Raw genomic sequence first — 23,564 nt, forward strand, 5'->3', positions numbered from 1 at the left:
CGAATAGTAAACCCAGCCACCTTTTCGCCACGGGGTAAGCGCGGAACTATCGATGCAAAAAACACTCTCGGTATTATCCACATAATATCTCTGCATGCAATGCATATTGAAGGAATCTTTGTGCAGGAGCTCTGAGGTCCGCGTGGCAACCATACATGGGCATCACAAGTTGAAATCTTCGTGATCCGTCAATCATAGCTTCCCCATTAAGGTACACATAGCTCTATCTCTTTCTCTTATGTTTGCAATGGATGCGTTGCGACATTGTGATGATGTTTTCGTGATATATGGGTGATATGTGCTTATATAGTCAACGGCTATGGATTATGGAGAGTGATCCTGAGATTGAGGAAGTCGATACCAATGAAGAAACATCGGATGAATCAGCAAGTGATGCGGTTGAGATGATTGACTTCTTTGCTAAAGGCAATGATTCAACAATACAAGAAAGCAACGGCATTGCACCAAGCGCACTTAATTTCACCTCATCAAAGTACTTCTCATTCGATAGGGAGAGCTATGGATTGATGGTAAGTGATTTGAACGGAGAAAAAGCCATTACATTGGGGGTGCTCAAGAAATACGACAAAAGGGAGCTATTAGACCTGAAGAAGTGGAGAAAGATCAAAGAAAGTCTTTGCATGGGAAGAAACAATGATGGACAAGTTATGCTAACCCTTAAATCGGAGCCATCATTGCACATTGCATGTATAGAGGAATGGGAGAGTATTTTCCTTGCAAATCACATAAATAGGGTTACAGGTGCTCACGCAAGCATTAATGCCACAGTGGACTCCATCAAATCCAATTGGTGTATGGATATGAGAAAGCATGGCATCCCTCTCGCTTATGTGAAAGAGCTCATCGGTGCTTATACTTGCAAGGCATCCACAAAGCCCCATGGGTTTGACAGAAAAGTACCTATCTTGAAGCTTACCTCAGACATATCTCTTGTGGAGTGCCAACTTCAAGAGATCATGGTTCAACACAAAGCTAGGCTAGTCAAGGTTCGCTCAACCAAAACGCATGGTTTAGGGAAGACAATAGTTGAATATGCATGTCATCGTGCTAGTAGCGCAACTCGCAAAGGCTCCCAAATTCGCAGATTGAGAACCTCGAAGAAATGTGGTTGCCCATTCAAGGTGCAAATCGAGTATAAAGATGGTCTCCACAAGGTTCCTCTACGAGTACATGCTCTACATGAGGGCCATACACCTGGTTCTCGCAGTGATTTGTTCACTTGCAAATGCATCCATGTGTGGTTGATTGCTGCAAGGACGGTCTGTTTGACGTGGGGACATGCCGCCACGTCGACAAGATGAGCTTGACGAAAGAGCAATTTCATTTCAAAAATGCCTCTCCATTAGATCGTGTAACGTATAGGTTCTTCATGATTCCAAAAGAGGTGCAAACACTATCTTACCAAATGCGAAATGAAGGTATGTTCTCATCTTTTAAGTTATTGTTCGATGGTCTTGGGCTACCTTGAGCATCAATGCTATTGGTATATTGCAAGCAAACTTTCTAAGGATGATTGGACCGCGATGTACTTGGAAGCGATTCGTCTACGAGACCAAAACAAGGTACTTGTCATATTTCTCTCAATATTTATATGTTATAGTGATTAGTACATCTATTTGATAAAGCAATCTTGGGTCCTTTAGGTGCTATATTGCCAACCGTATAATCCACATGCGAAAGAGGACAAGGATAGACCATTCATATTGGTTGTCCAATATGAATGGATGCTAGAAATGAGCAAGAGGTTCTCGAAGAACAGTGCCTGGGCGATTGATAGCACGTTTAAGACCAATGTGTTTGGCCTTCCTCTCTATGCAGCGGTTCTACCAAACCAACATGGAATGGGCATTCCTATTTGGTTTATGTTGTGCACATGTGACAATGGGTTGAACCAAGAGGTCATCGCTTTGCAGATCACAATGAAAATAGTTCTCTTTAGAATGGGTGACATTCGCCCTTCTGCACTTGTCGTTGATAAGTCTCAACAAGAGTTGGAGGCACTCTCAAAGGTTGTCTTCGATGATCCTCATTGCTGGACCGCCAACTATCTCAATCGCACTAGACACCAAGTTGCATGCCATATTATTCTTTATTGGTTCCATACAAAGAAGGCTTGGGTTGAGAATCTTCTCCCACAGGTACACATTGCTATGATTGTTTTGATTTCAAGAACTACCTTTCATGTGTTTCAATGAGCTTGGTAGTGATTAATGTCCCATGTGCTCGTGGATCAAGGTTCCATCGGATGAGCGTAATCAAATATACACATCCTTGTCCAATCTCATGCAATGTCCAATAGAATTCCAATTTGACGAGTTGTTTCAACAACTATTGCACCGCTACTCCTCTCATCCAAACGTGGTATGATACATTACAAATGGATGGTGTGGAAAAGATTGTATATGGCGTACAAGATGGCCCAAGTTTGGTCGCATGTTTCCGCATGGTAATGTTGACACCACCAATCTAATTGAGAGACTATGGCAGTACGTCAAGTACACTCTACTTGATGCCAAGATCAACATGTCTATATTGGATCTATTGCACGCCCTTGTTGGCAACTTGTCATCAGGATCAAGAATGGGTGGAACCACACTTGAGTTCTTCAAACAGAAACGGGAGATAGGTAATGTGCTTGATTTTTTGAGTTGGAATGCTATTTATCATTTTGTTGTGACACATTATGTTCTTGAAAGGGACTATTTTCTCGCAGTTGACTCTAGGCGCTTCAAAGTCTATGGGTCGAGCAAGAGCCACACAACTAGATTGGCAGCAAGGGAGAGGATACTCCAGTGGTACAAGGTCGATCCCTTGTCTCTTCAAGTCATTCATGAGGGAACCATGCTCTTTAAAATGGCAAGTGCAACACAACAAGACAAATGGTATAATGTAAGTGTGCAAGCAAACTATTGTGATTGTGCTGATTGGGTTGCAGATTGTAAACATCTCTATGGCTTGCAGCTCATCTTGAGGAGCTATTTTCCTCACCTTCATGAGATTCTGCCCATCATTGATAGTGCACGAGCCTTTGATGACACACCACATAGTCCTTATGGTGATGAAAATCTAGTATTGGAGAGGCCATGCCCCGATGGAGGTGTGCAGAAAGAGGATCTTGTGTCCTCTATTGAGGACTTTAGAGGGCTCCTTAAACGCATTGAGGTTGAGGTTTCGTCCTATACTTCAACACAGAGGGAAGTTTGTATGCGCCAATTGCAAAGTGCAAGGGAGTCTCTTGTTCACATGTTTGCCCCACATGAGATTGATATGCCTACGAAGGGTGGGATCTATCAAGTCCATGCAAATGTCACACAGACACGCTTGGGACATGGCAAGAGTGACCATCCTTGACCAAATGAGGAATGTGGATCCTCCTTGCAAGTGAAGCATCCCCACACCACAGGTGTATTGAGACACAAGCATCAATGAGGAAGGGGCCGCGTTAGGTTCAATGCAAAACCACGCATATATTGTCCTCACTGCTGCACCAAAACATTCTTGGTGGACCCTTTGGTTGTTTTTTCATGTCACACTTGCCATGCATTGCTTCCCCTTACCTTACGGTATGTACCACATATAGCGATATCTATCTTGATTGGCAGGATGGTGCAACCTATGACGAGAGTTACAGGGGCATCTGCACTATTTCTAATTATGCATACAGTGGTGAGAATGAGGAGTGCCAGTTCACTCTCTCATTTCCCAATGGGTCAGTGGTGACACATGTGTTGGCTTCTAGACTCGGGATGTTGGTATTGTACTCATGAGCAGCACACCCTCGAGGATGATGTAGTGTGAGACTCTCTTTGGAATTTGGATAGTCCTCGATACACATGTTGTATAGCCTTTTGAGTAAACCTTGCTATGTGGATCATTCTCTTACATTGCAAATTCATCACATATTTTGTTTTTATGACTCATGTATAACAAATAGGACAACACAATTTTTGGCATGGCATGTGTTTCGTCTAAGGTGGGTGAGGCACTCTAGTCAACATGCATGCTAATCTTGTTGCCTACTTGTAGTTACCAAGCATGCAAACGACAAGTAAGAGTAAATACGATGTCATGGGTGTTGAATGTGGACATGCTTGAAAGTGCTTCAAAGCAAGGGGGTGGCCAAGTTTAGGATGCATAGTTAACCCTTGTGTAAGGATTTCGGGTGGGTTCTTAGTTCTTGATTGGTACCCCTTAATGGGCCTCAAAAGGAAGGCCTGCAACTCCATCCTAGATTAGGTTTTTAATTTTCTAAAATATTTAATAGTGTTGTGTACCTAAGAATAAACATCAACGCCTAAGATTTAGAAGCATTCCTCAATGGAAGTTGAGTAAGTTTGGGGGACAATCATCTCAACTAGTATATGAACCCTTGTATTAGGGCTACATAACCTTATTTGTAGTGTAAATATTTGAGTTGAAAAGAGAAAATGCTAGCTACTATTAGACATCCTCTTTAGTTAGAAAATTGAGCTGTTTGTATATGTACATAGTAGTTACCTAGTTGAATCACCCCAAAAATTGAGGTGCAATAATACTTTTTACTAGCATTGTTTACTTGCATATAGGAATGTTAGAGTAGTTCCAAATGAGGTTGCAAACTCTATAATCCCCATTAGTAGAAATAATTAAGGAATCTAAATTGGTTATTTCATATTAGCTTCACATATTGGCATGGAAGGTGCAAAAGTAGTGGATAAGGAAGTCATGTAGGAGTTTTATCCTTCAAGTATGAAGGAAATAACCCATTTGTAGCATACATAATGTAAAATACAATACCTACCATAGATTGTGGTAAAGTTTCAACAACCAAGGAGCCAATTGATACATGTTGCATCAAACACCAAATCTTTCCATGTTGGCTCAACCAATCTATGTGCTCTATTTTAATAATTGAATGTCAACATTATTTTCCCCAACATCATGTTGCTTGAGTTATTTTATAAGAATGTTGCTACTTGGCTTGTTTAGTTATGAAGAAACAAAGGGCGTGCATGTGACAAATTTTAAAGTGGTTTTGAAAGCAAAGTTCATTCTCAAGGATGTTGGCCAAAAGAACTTGGTGCCTTGGATTATCTCAATAGAAAATAAATTGAATTACCAACAAAGTTAGCATGGTACAATTGTGGCATATATGCTTCAAATATAAATCAACACTCATGCTTAAGATTCTAGTAGAAATATGCTACAAAAATGATCATCATTATGCATGATATTGGCATGCTTGTCTTGATTTGACCGAGTTATGGTTTTCAAAGTTTATTTTTTATACCAAGTCTACTTGCACATAGAACTTTGTAATATAGAAGTTTATCAATCATTCTCATCAAATTAATGTCCATTTTCATCTTTTTGATTCATTGGTGCTATCCTTACATCCACATGTTGCAATAGACGGGATATTTCATTGTTCATTATAAAATGTCAAATTTTAATTTATAGGCTTGCACTTTGTAGTACTTAAAATGCTACTAATAATTGATTATATGTGCATTCCATAGGCATAGTTTAATATTGTCAACAACAATGATATGCCATACATTGGCCTCTGTTGCAATGCACATTAATTTTCAGGATTCACTATTGGATTGCTTGAATATTCTTTACTATAATAATATGCTGCATGATGTAATATTAAGCATGGCCTTAGTTCTTTTAGGGCCTCACATGATAAATATTGTATTTAAATTAGCTTGTTTTTGGGTTGTTTTCACAACATTCATTTTAATCATTTAATCATTTATTTTCATTAGCTCTACCAAAACCTCAATTACCTTCCGTAAAGGTTGATACTGGCATCCATGACCTTCCTCTTCTTTTTGCTTCTTCTTTGTTTGTTGAAAATTTAACAAATTAATGTTTTTAGAATTACCTTAACCATGGATTATGTTGAGCACTTCAACTTAATTCATTATGTTTTCTAAAAAAAGTAAAGTTATTTGGTTAAACTCAACCATTTTTTTATGCTATTAACCCATGCTTGAATCAACAAATTATTTTAACTCCTTTTGGATTTTGGTAATTTTTAGTTATTGTTATTGTTGATTTTGCAACCCTAACTACATTTTTTTCCTTACCCATAAAGAATCAATGTTGTATGTTAACTACACTTGTATTTATATTTCATAGCACAATATTAAGTTTTTTAACTTGTGTTTAACTCAAATCGATTTTTGGGGGTCATTAAGCCCTTCCTTAATAACAATATTGAACCCTTTTCATTGGCAATCCATGCTAACAAGTTTGATTTTTGCATCTAGGAACCAACTTTGTGCTTGACACACTCATGATTTTAATTATGTGGTAATTATGGCTCCACCACATTTGGGATGGTACCCACCCTAGTTCAAGTAATCCACATACATATCATTGCATGTAGTTCTTTATCATGAAGGGTTTATTATCAGTTCGCACTTGATATATGTGTGTGCTTACATCACATCCAAAATTGTGCACCCTAGTAGTTAGAATCATTGGCTCCTTATGAAGTGACTCATGCACCAATTGTGGACATTCAAGGCAAGATATAGTGTTTTGTCCAACTTCTTTCTTTATCCCACCCTATGTGCTAGTAGTGTTAATGCACAACCACAAAACCACAGTCTTCCTTACCTAAGGCAACAACAAATAGCATTGCTGCCCATTCAAGGAGCAACGACTCTAAGGGTTGAAATCAATATGTCAAGCACACCTAAGCCTCTTGCCTCTATCTTATGCATTTTATAGATGAATTGTATGATGAGGAGGAATGTACAGGTCCTTACGTAACATATGATCAAGAGGATAACATAGTCCTTATGAACCATCGTCTTGTTCCAATCCTATTCCAATACTTTATATTGAACCATGTATTAAATCACTATTGCTAAATAATTACCAAAAACTAGTAATTATTGAATTAATACAAATTACAACCTAATGTAACTACACTATTGCTACCAAATCACACTAAAACCAATACACTATTATTACTAGTTACTACTTAACACTAAAATTAATTACAAATTTATATTTGAGCAATGATCCATGATCCAATGATCCATGTTTATACTATCAAAAACTAAATAATTCATTTTTATCTAGATGTTCCACAAATACACATTTTTACTGCAATAGAGCAATGAGAGCTCAATATGAATCTCAAGAGATGGAGCTATGGCTACCAATGGTGAAACCCTACTATAGGTAACTTGAATGAGAGCTAAAGCAATGCCGGATTGAGCTCAAGCTCATAGAGAATGTGGTTTTGATACTAGTTGAAGGGAGAAGCCCAAGTGGAAGCATGATCAAGTGGAAGCAAGAGAGGTGTGAGCTATGGCAAATGGAGCAAGAGAGCAAGAAAGAGAGACTCAAGATGTGGGAACTCCAATAGTCACAATGTGTGAGCGGCCTTCCCTTTATTCAAATTATGTCACTAAATGAATAAAGAATGAAGTGACAGTGATGGGTGCCCATCAGCTGCATGAATTTTGTGAATCTATCTACCTAGAGGAGTGTCTCATTATTTATACACCAAGAAAGGAAGATATAGAATGAGCTGGAAAATGTGAGATTTCTAATGATCATACAATTTCATGCAATGAAACTTGACCATAGGGTGCATCAGGTCCCCAAGAGTCCATGATCAAATCTTGTCAAAATGCTACATATAGCTTCCCAGGCTCCAATAGCTACAATAGGCATCATTTTGACCCAAGATTTGACCAGTGAGCTCCCAAGGACCTAAGACATTCTAGGGTCAAGCTTTGTCACATAACTCCAAGTCACTTACTAATCATGTTGTTGATTTGACCATGTCATTTAGTATATATTACAAATCCATCATATTGCATCAAGGCAAGGAGAATCTTCACATGTGAATCAAGAAATTCAGCTCTGAAGAAATACATTGACAACCTTCTTGCCAATGTTGTAGTCTTCCACAAGAAATGCTCACCTTAGGGAGGAAACATTCATGAAAATTTATGCCTTGACCAAATTTGGACCTTTTTTAGCAATACTTATAAGATCTAGCTTGGAGAAAGGCGGTGCTAGTCAAGTGGTCAAACTTCTTTATTTGTTTGACCAAGCATGTAGTGGAGCAATGTATCCACTCCGTTGTGTTAGGTGAGGTTGCAAATGTCTCAAACCTACTCCTCCTAGAGGGCAGAGTTGAAGGGGAAGCGTGTCATTTTTAAAGCAAAGAAGAAACTTCTATTTTTATCTAACACTAGCCCCTCCTCTTTGCCGTTGAAAAAACCAAGGAACAAATGAGAGTTCTTATTGTCTATCAGCTCTTTATATTAATCATTACTATCAACTATTGCAAGACATTTTTATTTGTCCCAATAAATATAATATATTAATTAAATTTGCAATTTGTGTAAGTGTATCAAAAATGTGTAGTATGTGAATGGCATGTTTCTATACATTAGCATAATCCAATTTAATTATGTAAACACGTGATACATACACCTACGCCTGTATATAGGCAATAACATAACTCTTGGACACCACATGATCTATATGTAAAGTGGCCATCACACCCTTTTCACTACGCAAGAAGGAAGGGTGCTTGAAATCTGTGGTATGCCACTAGTTTCCTAGAGTTGGAGTTTTTGGATAGTTCCAAAATTTTGGGTGCACCATCCTTATCCATGAATCACAACATGTATTCAAATTCTTGATTTCTCTTAGGTGCGGTAATTAAGAGGCTACACATATGACCAATAGTGGTTATGGGGAAGCTTACCATGGCTGCTTAGATACTGACATGAATGTAGAATATGTTGAATCCTCTAATTGACTGCTAGGACTACTTCGATAACTGTGGGGAAATGTTGTGTCAAACCCTTGAACCACAGTTCATACACTAAGTAGCTCCACATATTAGAAGTAAAAGGTGGAATTGACTTTTAAAAGCTTACTCTTGATTATTATGTTTACTTAAAATGGTTTATCACATTGGTTAAACTTACATCCATGTGTGCCAAAAATCCATTTGATCAAACTATGGTTCATGGCATCTTTACTACCCATGGCTTACCTTGGTTGGTCATGTACATAGTCAATTGAAGTTTTCAAGGTGTCAATAGCATATGGGATGTAGATTTTTGTGACTATGAAAAATATACATTTTTTAAATTGAAAAATGGCTCCTTTTGTTGCTCCAAGGACTCTACTATCCTTAGGGATTTGGAAGGCTTGCCAAATAGGCTTTGCTTGAATTATTTCACAAGGTATTTGGTCCCATGCATGCTAAAAATGGGCTCATTCCACCTAGCAATATCCAATAAGAGATGACTAGGGTTTCTTGAGAAGAGATAATATGGTTAGTGGACCATTCTTTGTCTATGCTTCGTTACCATGAAATCATGATGGAGAGAGAGTGGGAGTTCATCATGGGAGGTGCAAGATAAGATGGCATTATCAATGCTTCATTATATACGCAAATGAATACATGTAGTGCATAGCATGTGGCTGTTCTCTAGTTCTAACTCGTCCATCCATTATGCATATCCTTATCCTTACACTCTCTTAGGCCTAGTTCACATAGTCAAGCATCAAATAGACTAATAGGAAACATTAAAAAGTCCTAAAGTTTCTCTAGAGAAATTGAAATGTATTATTGGGGTGAGTTGGTGCATCTTCTTGACAAATCACCTTGCACTTGGTTCAAGGATGATTTTTTTAATTTTAAGCTTGTGAATAGAGCATAATTAACAACCCCTTCCCTAAATAGAAGATCATATCTACATTCAAAGTTCCTAACTTGCCCATGATTGTAAATGTTAACCCTAAGAAAAGTACCAAATTTATTAGGTCTACTTGTCTGTAAGTTATGATTGTCGAGATCACACCCATCGACCTTCCACCCATGTAGAGTAGTTGTAGTCTTCTAAAAAGTTCATGAACTACCATACTTTTTAACATATTAAAAAAGGCTCCTTCATTTACGAGGCACTTTGCACCCATTCATTGCAATAATAACTCAAACAAAAGCTGATTAAATCTCTCATTTGCTGAATAATAAATACAATCTTCTATGCTAATAATCTAAGATTAGATACACACACACACATGGAGAATGCATGGGAGGAATTCAACAAGGTGTTTAGAGTTAACTCCAAGAACTCTAAGGTGGAATTTCTAATGCAAGTCTACTACATGAAATTCAATCCAAAGGATTACCACACTATTCACTTGAACAAAAAGAGTATTAGATAGCAATTGGTTGTTTTAAATACACACTTAACGAAAATGAGGCCAAAGTCATTCTATTGGTGAGTTGTGATGTAGAAGGATATAATACACGATTCGTGCCAATTTAGAAGTGTTTTACACGATGACTTGAGATCCACACACTTAATGAAAATGAGGCCAAAGTCATTATATTGGTGAGTTGTGATGTAGAAGGATATAATACACGATTCGTGCCAATTTAGAAGTGTTTTACACGATGACTTGAGATCCACTCAACTAGTCAAATTGAGTTACCCAATCTAACTAATTACACTTGGGGAATCAATCAATTGTACTATGTACCATTCACATAGAGAGCACTCAAGAGAGCTCTCTACTCAAGACCCCACACCTAGCTTGACCCACCATTTTAAGTTTGTATGACTTGACTAGAACACCCTCGGAGCACTCAATTGCTCAAGAGAAACTATTACTTGACCAATGCTATTACCCAAAGTGAGAACCTTCTATGCTCAATCCCTTGACTAAGCAAAAATTTCTTTCTCAAGTAAAGAGAACTTGAGCCTACTAAGACCCTTCACACCAAACAATCAAGCAGAGACTCTCAAGTCCCTCTTAAGCTCAATCCCTTGACTAAGCAAAAAGTTATTTCTCAAGTAAAGAGAACTTGAGCCTACTAAGACCCTTCACACCAAACAATCAAGCAGAGACTCTCAAATCCCTCTTAAGCTCTAAGCTCAACCAACCAATGTAGGATTCGACTTGATAAACTTAGAATCCATTGAGTAGACTTGGACTTGAGAGAACCAAGCTACATACTTAGCCATTCCCAAGCCAACCCTTGAGACTGGACCCATTGTTTAAGCCTTGGAGTAAACCCTCAACCTAATAACTCCATAGTTGAGTTTAAGCACCACTTGACCTCAAAGTGAATCCCTCAACTCAATTTTTAAGCTTGTGTCTGGGTCAACCCAAATAGACTAAAGCACTCAAGTGAGATATATTTGAGTACACTCGAAACAATAAATGCACTGTAAACAAAAGTTTTGAGCAGAGAATCAAAACTTGAGTGTAAAACTGAGGGCCATGAAAGAGAGTAGAATCATTGTAGGAGAGAGAGAGAGAGAGAGAGAGAGAGAGAGAGAGAGAGAGAGAGAGAGAGAGAGAGAGAGAGAGAGAGAGAGAGAGAGAGAGAGAGAGAGTGTGTGTGTGTGTGTGTGTGTGTGTTCACTTATGTAGACCCTACAACCACAATAGACATATAAGGGAAGACCCATGATGCTATAAAAGGAACCCGCTGCACATGAGGACATGAAAACCCAAAGACCAATAAAGGTTGAACCTTGTAAGCTTAAAAAAACCTCACATATAATTGGTAATAACAATGAATAATGACAATTCAAATCGTTATAGGCCAAGTTGGCCAAGCACATGTACAATTAGACAAGAGAATATGCTAGAGACACTTTGTCTACCACCATGTCACTACAGTAGGGAACTAGACCTCCATGATGGAGAAGGAACAATCACTAAAGGACATGCCAAAATAATTTAGCAAAACACTAGAGGTAGGTTTTGAGCCACTATAGGAAAGGATACTTGTGAGCTAATAGACATATCCTACATTAATGACAAGATGAACCCCATGATAGAAGAAACAATAATATGAGATGCTAGTAGCATAGAGCAAGTAGACCTTAAAAAAGATCATGGACTTGACTCTAGAAGCCCAACATGAGAAGGAGAACATCCAATGAGAGACAGATAACATCATGAGGCTACTTTTGAGTGCATAGCTTACATGAGGCTACTATTAAATGCTTGGATTATAGGACATATAATGATAGAAATGCTTGGCTTATAAGGCATCTAATGACTAACTCTCACACTAATTCTTGCCAATCTAGTGCAAAGAAAGTTGCTTGGTGACACTAATGCCCTCTAGGACCTAGATAGCCAACATGTTGCTTGTAGGTCTAGGTGTCATACCAAGCAAGGTTCCCTTAATTGCTAAGTAAATAGATAAGTTTAGATCATGGATAGCTTTTATAGCTTTATAGAGGAATTTGAGCACATCTATGAGGCCAACAATCTCATCTCAAACATGAAGAGGGTGTAAGCCTTTGGACTATGCTTAGGAAATAAGGGAAGAACATGGTTAAAGAGGCTAGATGTAACTAAGATGCCCCACTTCTCACTCCCCTCAAGGACATGTTCATCAAGGCCAAGCTCACTAAAGCCCTAAACTAGCCACAACCCTATTTCCAGAACATCCAATGCCACTTACCATACCCAAATCAATACATTGCAAATACATACCAATTGCCTAATAGGGCATTGTACTACCCTAGACCTCCATAGTTGGCCTTGCTAGCTCCCATAGAGCAAAATATTGCTACACAAAGGGAAAAAATCAATCCTCTACATATCCCACAACCACCATCTAATATCATCAATCTTACAAGCAAGGTGCTAGTCCACTATGTGGAAGAGAAAATGGAAGAGAAAGAGCATACAAGCCCTCAAACAAGAAAGATAACATAGTCCTCATAGACTACAAACCCGCTCCCATCATGATGCTAGGGCAAGAAAGAGGAAGGGCTCTAGTGTAGCCTAAGGATCCTACTGAATGCTAGAACTATGGGCAATGAGGGAATGTGTCCTCTAGATGCCTATAGAAAGTAGAACCATGCAAGGATAGTCAAGTAAGCCAATGAACCCTAAATGTGGCATAACTCATATGTACTTTAACTATCCTAAGAAAAAAGTTAGTAGTAGCAAAGCCATTATCTCATTAAGAAGTGGGTGCAAAAGGCCCAAGTGGCCTAGCAAGAGCCCAAAGCCACTCATGATATGAGCACCATAGGGCTATCCAACATTGAATCACTATCCCAACTAAAACACAAACATGATATACAAGGGTTAACCTTCCAACTGGTAGAACAAGGGAGGAGTCTAACACAAGGAGAGCAACAACTTAGTCAAAAAAGTCAAAAAACCAATTGGCTCTAGTCCAATGACGTAAAGCCCAACCTCATTGCCACATTGGTTTCAAGTAGCGTGTCAATCCCATTAGGGTTGTTATAATGAAATAGTCCAAAACTCCATAAACACATGAGAACTTTCTATGCTCATATTTATGAAGTCCATTTTGAAGTACAATGAGAAGGTTAATAAAGAATGAACTCTTTTTAGAAATTGTAATAATAATTTAATCAATCGATATAGTTTTGCCATCTACCATAACATTTAGGCCTATAAGGATTTAGCTATTCAAGTTCGTGTCGTGGGGATTAGGAGGCTTGTATTGTTATCCTTTTTAGCTAATTGTGCCATCTTGTACTGCATGCAATCACATTCCCTTTTTCAAACATATGCTATGATATGCACACCATCAAAGGGCTCTATAATATGGTGAAACTAATCATGAGAGCATTAGCTTGCTTTAATGCCTCCTGTATATTATTTATGATGGTCATTGATGGTATGTGAAGCAATAAATGATGACAAGCTCTTATTGATTTGTACAAAACATGAATGTAGATGGAGACTGAACAATGTACATTAAAACAAGATTCGATTAACATGCATTGCAATCAAGACATTCATGGGCATTGTTGACATGGAAACCTTCAAAGCGATCATCAAGAGACAATACCTTCGATGCACTCGGGGATGGCGGTTAAGGGATTGGCTTCAGCTATGCACCTCTTCTCTCTTCACTGCTAAGGCTGCCATCAATGCAAGGCCGATCCATTTAGCAGCCCAATCGGCAGCCCACACGATGGCAACCCAGTCAACCCGCGATTCTTCTGCTTACGATTCTTCTTTGGACCCGTAGTCATACAAAGGCAATAGCATGATGGCACATGCAAGTTCGGATGGCAAAGGTGGGTAGCAGTTCGAGGTTTGGATGGCACGATGGCCACGGGGCAAGTTCTGGCACGATGGCACGATGGTGATGGCGAAGGTGGGCAACGATGGCGATGGCGATGGCAAAGGCAAAGGCGGGTTCCTGAGACGACATCGTTTTTTAAAAAAAACACCCGAAAAAAACCAGGGTCTCGCATGCAAGAGTCCAGTCGGGCGACCCAAATAGTAAACCCGCCCGACTCCCCCTCCACCCCTCAAATCTATGATCGCCATGTGTGCCAGTAATTCGAAGTACCCCCCCCCCCTTCGTTGTCGTGATGGACCTGCCTCATGCCTGGCAAAAATTGCGGGCCCCATCCACGTGCTGTGTGACCCCCCCGCCAACCGTTGATCCCAACTCCTCCTGCCTCGTGGCACATAGTCCTGAGACACACACACACACACACACACACACACACACACACACACACACACACACACACACACACACACACACACACACACACACACACACACACACACACACACACACACACACACACACACACACACACACACACACACACACACACACACACACACACACACACACACACACACACACACACACACACACACACACACACACACACACACATATATATATATATATATAGAGAGAGAGAGAGAGAGAGAGAGAGAGAGAGAGAGAGAGAGAGAGAGAGAGAGAGGGGGGGGGGAGAATGAAAAGGGCCTTCTACGCTATAGTACCCAATGAAGATTTCTTCAAATAAATAGACTGCACTTTCAAGACCTCACAATAGCACGCCTCTTTCAGGCAAGCAAAACGTAGTCGAATCAAAGTATAGCAAGTGCGGCAAGTTTAACAACCCTAAAGTGCTCTTAATAGTGATATCACTCATATACTTAAATAATTTACAAATATCTCTTCAAGCTGCTTCATAAATAACCTCATGTTGATTTTGGTGGATTGTAACAGCCCATCAATCCAAGGGAACTCTTTCAGTGATTTGTTCTTGAACTTTGGGAGCTAATAGCTCTCTGATCAAGGATTTTGAAAACATGAAGTGCTTAATTAACATTGCGATTGCATCTAGTAATAAATGTGCAACTAACATAGGATGAAGGCATGACACATATACATAAATTATGACAAACGGGAGGGACTAGAATGGAATCCATATTGAAGAGATAGACCAACCATCACTTGGATGAAGGCATCCAAAAGGGAGTTTTCCTAGAGGCCTAGAACTAGAAGTTTGTAAGTTTGTGGAATTGAGAAGCAATCTACAATCTGCAATGGAAGGTGCAAGACTATATGATGAAGTTGAAGCAAGGCTGTCAATAGCCTCACGAAGAGGAGTCCTACCTCCTCCCATGCCAAGAATGGTATACCCACCAAATGCAGTCCTAGGGATAGTTCCCTACCCTACCCTCAAATGTAAACAGTGCCACAGTATAGTGCACCGAATCCACATTGGCCGCCGCAGATGACAATACCTCAAATGATGGTTCAACCACAACAACAATGGGCATGGACTAGATAAATATGTTGAACAATGGCACAGAAGGATTGGGTATGTAAATTTGCAAACTCTTAAATAGATGAAGTCTAGATAGGTCATTCGTAGGCTTCCATAATTTGGTTATGTAAATTATGATCACATATGTGAGGCTTGTCAATTTGGCAGTCTAGACTCCTATTTCCAAAGAGATGGAGAGTGATCAGTTATCCTTTGGAAATGATACACTTACATATTTAGAGTCCATGTTAGAATGTCTATTTGAGTGAAAAATGTAGGTTCTATATCACTTTTATTTATGATTTCAACAAGGGACATGGTGTGCTTTTTACAACATAAAAGTGAAGCATTTGAAAAGTTTTTGGAGTTTAAAGCCATGGTAGAAAAGAAATTTGAGAGCTATATAAAATGCTTGAGATTGGATAATGGAGGAGAATATATGTCAAGTGACTTCTCCTACTATTTGAGAGATCATGAATCAAAAGACTGGTTACACGCAAGTATATACCAGAGTAGAATGTTGAAGTAGCAAGGGCTATGACGAATCAAATGCACATGCCTTTAACTTATTGGGCTGAGGTAGTGCTGAGGTAGTACATATTGCAATCCATACCATGAACAAGACACCTACATCTTTTACTCATCACATGTTTCTATATGAGAAAATGTATGGAAGGACACCTACTATTGCATATATTAGGGTGTTTGGTTGTGTATGCTATGTTCATGTCACTGATGATTTGAGGAAAAAGATGGAACCAAAGGCTGTTAAATGCATTTTTCTTGGCTATCTAGATAAGAAGAAGGGCTACAAATGCTATGATCCTATCACTAAAGAGGTCTACATAAGTAGGGATGTAAGATTCAATGAGTATGAGTCTTGTAATAGATCGAAAGCTACAATTGAGATGGATGTTTATCAGAGTAGTGATGATGATGGTTATGGGAAGAAAATTGTAGCAAATAATGGTCAAAGAAATTATTATATTGAGGATATGTTTGGACCTCAAGACTACGAAGAAAGAAGAGGCAATTATACTCCATGGAGTGCCAAGTTTAGAAGTGCACAAAAGAGAATAGAAATTGCATAAGGAAAGAAGCCTATGGGTGAAAGTTCAGAGGATGAGTCTATGGATGATGAGTTTAGCATCAAAAAGTTAGAACTCTAGGGATAAAGAGTGTAGGAAAGTATATTCCACCACATGTAAGAATGGTTGAGACACTATTTAGTGCACCTCAGTTATAAGATAGAGTGAGGTATCCAGTTGACAGGTTAACATATAATGGTTTTATGTTCAACATGTAGAGTCTACTTGCTTTAAAGAGGTAGTTGGAAGCAAAGATTGAAAGAATGCTATGGATGAGAAAATGGATGCATTGCCAAAGAACAAGACATGGGATCTAGTTGAGTTACCTTATAGCAAGAAGGCAATTGGCTACAAGTGGGTGCACAAGGTCAAGTGCAAATCTAGTGGCTCATTTGATAGATACAAAGCATGGTTGGTTGTAAAGGGTTATGCATAGACATATGGATTAGGCTATGAAGAAACATTTAGTCCAGTGGCTAAGATGACTTGAGATCGGTGATTGCATTAGCTTTTATCTATGTGGCTGGAAATTATACCAAATGGATGTAAAGAATGCTTTCTTAAATGGTACATTACAAGAGGAAGTATATATGGATTAGCTGGAAGGTTATGTCTACCCAAAATATCCGCATTATGTGTACAAGTTGAGGAAGGCATTGTATGGATTGAAGCATGCACCTAGATTATATATGGATTACCTAAAAGGTTATGTACACCCAAAATATCCGCATTATGTGTACAAGTTGAGGAAGCCATTGCATGGAGTGACGCATCCACCTAGATCTTGATATGAGAGAATCACCAAGTGCTTATGTAGCATGGAATTTCAGCAAAGTATGGTTGATTATTCACTTTATGTCAAACATACAAAGGATGGAGTGGTTGTTGTGGTTATCCATGTTGATGATCTTATCATTACAAGTACTTTAGAGAGAGAGATTGCTAAAGTAAAGCATGGGTTGTGCAAGGAGTTTGACATAAAGGACCTTGGATTATTGAGGTACTTTTTGAGCATTGAAGTGATTGACACTCCACATGAAATTTGATTCATTAGGGGAGTTTTGATGTCTTGAAAAAATACATTTTAGGAGATAGAGAGAGAGAGTGCTCTAGACCAATATGAGCAAAGCCTTCGTAATAATCGAACTTCTATTTAAAAAAATACAAAAATATTTTACAAATATATATCTATTTTTAACCTCTTATATTCATGATTATGACATTCTTTATATTAATGGTATACAATCTCGATCACTTTTATTTAATGATATGTCTGGATTAATGATAATAATTGATTTAATCAAAATTCAAATTAGTAAAAAGCTTGGCTTTTTTTTCCCTCCTTTTTTTTATCCCTCTCATGTTTTTCTCTCCTTTGTGGTAGCTGTTGAGAGAAAGATATGTGAACCCTATGTATGCAAGGGTGGATAAGGGTAGCTGGGTGTAAATGAATTGGAGAGAAGGGGGACACCCTAACCCTAGCCATCTAGAGGCTATTTAAACAACATAGAGGTCACTCTCAATGTAGAGGACAGTGTATCGATTGTACTTGTGAACAACTCATTAAGCAAGATCTTCTTCTTGTACTTGAGCTATCTCTCTCTCTTGTGTATACTTTCTCTTGCTCTCACTTCGATATTTCAACATGATATCAGAGTCATCTCTGATCCAACAAGCTTCCTTCAACTCTATTAGGGCACATGAGCATGCCATTTTCTCACTATACCTCTTCACCTCCATAGTTGCCTACTATTACCCCCCTTTGTTGGAGGACCTGGGGAGAGTAAAAGAGAGCATTTCAGCTCAAGACCTCTTTTGAAGATCTCTTCTCTAGCTCAAAGCGCGACATCCTAGAGCTTCAAAGTCTGACATTGGGTAGCTAGGAGACAGGCATAGTAGAAAAACGCAGATCTGGCACAATCTAGACAACGTAAACTTCTTCGAGTCTCTCTCTCTCTACCATGGATACAAAAATTCGACCTTCAACAAGGCGTCCAAGCTCCCAAATCACATCCATATTTGAGAGTGAATTTTTAGAGCTCGTATTAAAGCAGAAAAGAGCTTGGGAAGCTGTAAAATACCAATGTTTCATGCAAAATGAAACGGATGTGGATCGACAAATTAGAATTTTCTTAGATGGAGTTTGATGCTAGGAACCCAACACAACTCCCGGTTTATTGATTAGAGTCCATTTGTGGTGCGCAGATCGGTCGCAGATAGCTCGCGTGGTGAATTCCCAAAGGTCCCCAAGAACAAAGTACTCTACTTTTTAGCACAAAAACCAATGTAAAAGCAAGCACGACATGAGACAAGAGACAAATTGGGTTCAATCTCCCCCATGCCTTGTGTGAGCGCTTCACAAAGCATGTATTTAATGTATATTTCCAATCTTTATGCTCAAAAATAGCCCAATTACAAAAATATGACAAGCTTTTAGCTTTTGAGTTTGCTTTCTACCAAAAATAGGAAAATAAAGCTAATGGACGGTGCCCATAGAGTCTGGCACGCCCAATCTCAATGTCCAAATAAAAATAACATATCCAGGCGCATAAGCGCATACAAAATAATAATAAATAATCGATGTCTCTATAGACATAACAAAATATAGGCGTGGCGCCTATCAAAATCTAATCCAAGAGTCGAAAACCCGCTAGACTCCAATGCTTTCCTCCGCCACTGCTGCTATCTCTACACATCAACTGAAGCATTCACAATCGTTAGTAAAATAACACAATTAAACCGACAAAAGTGAATACCTAGCAGTCCAGCTACATAAATAAATCAACTGGTTAGAAATAAATCCTAACCTTAATTTATTACGAGTGCGCACTCTAAACTCATAAACGTTTATTAATTTAATATTCATTTTGCGGAATCACCCGCTATGGAATCACCCATGTACACACTAAATTAATGAAACGCCCGAAAAGGACAGGCGTCCCCATCAACTTCTCGCACAAAGAATCCTCTTTGCGTATGAGCCCCGGTCATCTAAGTTTACAGAATCCACCGTAAAACCTCACGGAATCCACCGTGGAATATGCCTCCTGGCATCAATTTGACCCTCCATTTAATCCCTGCAAGGTTTCGCGTGATGAAGTAGCTATGTGATCCAGGAGCCAGAAAGTGCACGACGGTCGTCATGTTTATAGATTTCAATGTCACAAAGCCGTCCATCCAATCGAATCTTGAATCAGACTTCATTTGGGTGCGGCCTCTGTTTGATGAAAAAACCATTTTAGCTAAGTGTGAACATAAAAGTTGGAAACCATTTTTTTTTAAAAAATAAAAGCTTAAGCTTATTTAGTGTAGAGGATTGAAGACACATGAATTTCATGAAATGTGGGGGAGGGCGGGAGGGGGGGCACCTTTTTTTAATGATGCTCCCACCAAAAATGCCATTTTTAAAATGATTTTTCTGTTGTTGATGATCGGAGGCAAACTTCAGACAGCAAGACCCTCAATTTCCTTGCCATCCATTGTCGTAGAAATGAGCAAAATCGATGCATTCTATGAAGAGATCCAATTTTAATATTTTTCTCTCCTCTCTCCTCTCGTTGTGTGTTTCCATAGATTAATGTATGAGAGAAGCGGGTGAACTGAGATGAAAGATTTTGATCATGCGATAATGTGGGAGCATAAAGAAGCGTAGATCGAGGTTGGAAGGATCTTCAATGGCTATTGGAAAGCATTAGCAGGCCTCCAATTGCGAAGTACGTATATCATAATGCACGGTTTTATGAGCAAAAGATAGATTTCATTGTGTTATGATAAAATTTGGTTGAAAATGATTAGAATTGATTGTATTTGGTTGCCAATGCTCTGATTATCAGTCATATTAAAGAAATCAAGAAAAATCAGTTATCTAATAATTTAATGCTAGACACACAAAACCCACAACATTGCGGTTTAAAAGAAAATATGCAATTTTTTGGGTTTGTGAACCTTAAAAAGTTCAGCATCAGGTAACTGATCATGAATTCCTACTTCACGCTCATCAGTTTGCAATCTACTTAGATAATCAGCAATGGCATGCTCTTTTCCAGGGGTATGAATAACCTTTAAATCAAACTTTTGTAGCAACAACATCCATCTAGCCAATCTACTTGTCAACTGAGGCTTATTAATACAAAATAACAATGCTTGATGATCCACATGGAAAACAACATGATTTCCCAATAAATAATGTCTGAATTTTTGCATCAATAAGACCATTCCAAGTGTTTCCCTTTCTGTTACTAAATAGTTCTTCTCCGTAGCACTCAATCACTTGCTTGCATAATAAATTGGATTGTACCAACCCAACACTTTATCCTGCATAAGAACAGCTCCCATATTCAAATCAAATGCATCAACAAAAATATGGAAAGGTAAATCCCATATTAGAGGTTGTAAAATTGGAGCCACCACCAACATCTTTTTCAAAACACTGAAAGCTCTCTCTTGATCTTCCCTCCAAACAAACTGTACCCCTTTCTTTGTGAGAGTTGTAAGAGGAGAACATATATGTGACAGGTACCTTAAGTATCTGCTATGCCACTTAACCTGCCCCACAAACCTCATGATTTCTTACACATTACTGGAAGCCTTAGCCTTCTGCACAATTGGAATCTTCATGGGGTCTATCCTCATACCCTCTTCACATAGGATATGACCCAACAACACACCTCTTTTGGCTGCAAACACTGACTTGAAAGGATTTAATGACATACCAAACATTATGCATCTATGAAAGCATAGTCTGAGGTGTTTTAAGTGTTACTCTTTGCTGCCAAAAACACAAAAATCATCAATAAATAGTAGCTAATGCTTTTGCAAGAGATCTATTGTGAAGCATAGGTGAGCTTAGAGGATCAAATGGAAAGGGATTAAGCCAAATTGACAAGGATAGGGCCGTGTCACCCTGCCTGCTAAATTTAGGAGACCAGCCATATTGTGAGATGACAACTTGCCAGCTTCTTACTAAACTTTGGGCTGTTTGCTGATTGCAGGATGTGAATCATTTTCTGGTAATTACAGACCACATCGGTCCAAACTGCCCCAGTCCATGCTTGTTCAGCTTTTCCTTGGAGGCGGTGATCCATGTCCATGAATAGAATACGACACTGAAGGACGAGAGATAGAACAAATATGAGTAGACTCCAATCCATAGAGAAAGAACACCTTCAGGAGGATAGAGTGAGGGGTCATGCATGTGGATTGTGACTGCACTTGGTTGGAATATATAGGAGCCATAGACTTTGAACAAGCAGGCCTAACCCAACCAAGTACCATGCCAGTGCTTAGAATGAAGTCACCCTCTGAGCTACGACTATCGGGAGAGACTACCTATTCTAGCGAAGATGGGGAGTTCGATTTTGAGTCGAAAGTGAGTTCAGAGAGCAACCCTAAAATACCTAGGCCTTCCAAGACTAGATATACCGAGGGGGACCTACCCATCCACCTGAGGTGTAGATGGTTAAAGGAAAAAAGGGAAAAATAGCCTACGGACGCACAAGTAGACGAACAACGAGAACTATAGGACCTCCCTAAGAGATTTACAAAGTTCAAGAAGGGTGATAGGGTAGTGATCATGCTGGGTGCCAAACATGAAGGGCAAGCAAGTGAACCCATCGAGGGACCTGCCAAAGTCAAGGAGGTGAACCTAGCCCAGGAAGGAGAGACATCCCAACCTCAATGCCTTATGTGCACTATATTTAAAGACATGCTCAGGAAAGAGTTAGAAGTCTTCATAGACGACTTGTGTGTTCACTTGACCTAGAGAGAACACTTAGACAAACTTTGAGCAGTCTTTGAACGATGTCGTCTATATTATCTCTCTCTAAATCCCTTAAAGTGCCAGTTCTAGGTAACACACGGATGCATCCTAGGGTTCATGGTGTCGAAGAACAGCATTGCCACGGACTTTTCAAAAGTTAGGGTCATTGTTAATCTTCCACCCCTAACCAACTATAAGGGAGTTCAATGCTTCTTAGGACATACGGGGTATTATCGACGGTTTGTGCTGAATTATGCATTGATTGCTAGATCTCTGTACAAACTGTTGATTATATTCGAATGGACTAAAGAATACCAACGGGCATATGAGGAATTGAAAAAGGCTCTGACCACAACACCGATTCTACGAGCCCCAGATTGGACCATTAACTTCCACGTGTATATTGATGCTTTGAAATTTGTTGTGAGGGCAATCTTGTGCCAATATAGCAAGCACAATCTCGATGCATTGCTAGCAAACAACTCACTGAGACCAAGATGAACTACTCAATGATAGAAAGAGAAGGTCTAGCGGCCATGGTATTTGCCGTGAAGAAATTTTGGCATTATTTATTAGCCATGCCTTTCACTATCTTTGTGGACCATTAAGCCTTGTTATATTTAGTAAACAAACCTTGTGCTATAAAATGCATAGCTCGATGGCTCCTTCTATTTTTAGAATTTGACTTCTCCATGGTTGTACGAAAAGGAAAGCAACACTACATGACCGACCACATGTCACGCATCCCCATCGGAGAGACTACTGGACAAGGCATCATCGATGAGTTTGCAGATGCACACTTGTTTAGCCTATCCACGAGAGAGATTTATTTCGAGCCAACTTGATGCCATATTGGGTAGACAACATAGTCCAAGTTCTTGAGCATGGACTACTTGAACAACCGCTAGAGAAAGCCAGACTTAGGTGACTTATCCTCAAGATCCAACCCTATTAGTTGATAGCAGACCAACTATATGGGCTAGGGCAAGACAGATTGTTATGTAGATGCATATGCGAGCATGAGATGCACGATGTGCTCTTAGAGGTGCATAACGAAATTGCTGGAGGACACATTAGCGGAGATATGATAGCCCGCAAGGTGCTGCAGTCTCAATTATGGTG

The sequence above is a fragment of the Lygodium microphyllum genome, chromosome 4 (assembly GCF_053477565.2).
Source record: "Lygodium microphyllum isolate KBCC chromosome 4, Lygodium_microphyllum_v1.1.10, whole genome shotgun sequence".
Classification (NCBI taxonomy): Eukaryota; Viridiplantae; Streptophyta; class Polypodiopsida; order Schizaeales; family Lygodiaceae; genus Lygodium; species Lygodium microphyllum.